Source organism: Bos taurus, chromosome 27 (genome assembly GCF_002263795.3).
Source record: "Bos taurus isolate L1 Dominette 01449 registration number 42190680 breed Hereford chromosome 27, ARS-UCD2.0, whole genome shotgun sequence".
In the NCBI taxonomy this organism is placed as follows: Eukaryota; Metazoa; Chordata; class Mammalia; order Artiodactyla; family Bovidae; genus Bos; species Bos taurus.
The window spans coordinates 17,576,361-17,578,394 of record NC_037354.1 but is presented as its reverse complement, the minus strand read 5'-3'; the positions used below and the strand labels follow the sequence as shown (position 1 = coordinate 17,578,394).

The window sequence follows — 2,034 nt, the reverse complement described above, 5'->3', positions numbered from 1 at the left end:
CTTCAAGAAGTATCTTAATAGTTCATTATTATCATATATGTATAAAGTGTTCTTTTTCTCATGAATGTATGCTAACTCTACTGAGTGAAAGTTTGATGAACAAGATACATCCATCTCCAAGTATTTTCCCACAAATTACTTACGAATGACAAAGGACGAGCATTGACTTCTCAGTTGAGAAGTGTAGTAGACACCACCTTTTAACCAAGTGTTCTCAAACATAACCTTGCCCTGGAAAAACCGGCATTTTAGGCCTTTTGATATAATACAAGGTGAAGACTACAACATCACAATAATTATATTTCTACTAAAGATACACAGTATGAATCTAATTATAAGGAAACAACAGACAAACCCAGTTTGAAAGACATTTTACAAAATAACTGTACTTCTCAAAAATGTCAAGGTCAAGAAACAGAAAGGATAGAAACTTTGCTATGTTAAAGGAGACCAGAAGTTCATGACAATTGCATGTAATATAAAGCATGATTCTGGATTGGAGCCTTGACCCAGGGGCGAGGGGATAAAGAATGTTAACTGGGAAGATGGACAGATATGATTTGGAGATTATAAGTCAGATAATGGGCTTCCCTGTGGCTGAGAAGGTAAAGAATCTGCCTACAATGCAGGAGACCTGGGTGGATCAGGTAATAGTTTAAATTGAAAGTGTTAGTTGCTCAGTCATGTCCAACTCTTGCAACCCCATGGACTGCAGCCTGCCAGGCTCTTCTGTCCATGAACACTCCAGGCAAGAATACTGCAGTGACTGGGTAGCCATTCTCTTCTCCAGGGGATCATCCCAACCCAGGGACTTGGGTCTCCAGCATTGCAGATTCTTTACTATCTGAGCCACCAGGGGTCCTAGTAGTCTTATGCACATGAATTTGAGCAAACTCTGGGAGATAGAGGAGAACAGAGGAGCCTGGCATGCGGCAGTCCATGGGATCACAAAGAGTAGGACACAACCTTACGATTAAACAACAACAACAGTAGTTTTATCAGACTTGAATTTGATGACTACAGTGTTTATGCAAGTAAATAGCCTTGTTCAGCTCATCTATTCTTGATGAGAGGAGTGGGTTATGCTTAAAAAGATGGGAAGAATTGTTGGAAGCCATATTGGAAGGCTGTCTACCACAAAGCCAAAATAAACTCATTTAGATAAATTTGAATGTATTTATCAAAGAGTAATTTAAGAACATTAGCATGTAAAATGTCAAAAGAATTTCAGTTTGAATGAAAGTTAACCTGTTGTGTGTATGAATTCAGAACCATCATTTATAAATGTTTAGATGCAGTCTAATATATAAAAGTGTCAGGCAGGAATTCCCTGGTGGTCCAGTGGTTAGGACTCTGTGTTTCCACTGCAGGGGGCCCAGGTTCAATCCCTGGTGGGGGAACTAAGATCCTGTACATGATGTGGTATGGCCAAAAAATAAAAGCAAATTTAAAAAAAGTGTCAGATAGATGTTCTAGCTGGAGCCTCTCTTTACAATTCAAAGTAGTTTGATTCTTGTCAGCCACCAGGAGCCCATTTGTATAATGGACTTTTGAGTGAAGGAGAAAAAAGTCGTGTTTCTCTGGGCTCACAGGTGAACGGTGGTCTCTGCCTCAGATGTTGTTGCTCTGTCCTGACCCATAGACTTGCACTGAAGAATTCATTCAGTTTTCATTCATTCATCCAATTTTCCCTCAGAATCGAACTGTTAGATTTATCCATATAAGGTGTGCCTGTCTGTCATTCCTTCCATCCTAGTCACTGCTGCAACTGATGAAAATGTCCTGTTAAATTATAATGACTCTGTCACAAGACCTGCTGAAACAGAGCTCTAATTCTGTATAATGGTCTGCTCTCTTACCTCAAAATTATTGTATTCAAGCTGGCTGAGAGCACCTTTCAAAGACTGTATCTAGTATAACGTCAACTCAATGGACATGAGTTTGAGCAAGCTCCAGGAGTTGGTGATGGACAGGGAAGCCTGGTGTGCTGCAGTCCCTGGGGTCACAAAAAGTCGGACACGACTGAAGGACTGA

General features: G+C 40.2%; 1 non-coding gene across 1 annotated transcript; it reads left to right on the top strand.

The window, feature by feature from the left end:
• The first annotated feature begins 1,327 nt into the window (after positions 1-1,327).
• TRNAG-UCC (transfer RNA glycine (anticodon UCC)) lies at positions 1,328-1,400 on the top strand. Its single transcript has one exon. It is a non-coding gene; the product is annotated as a tRNA-Gly (tRNA).
• The last annotated feature ends 634 nt before the right edge of the window (positions 1,401-2,034 follow it).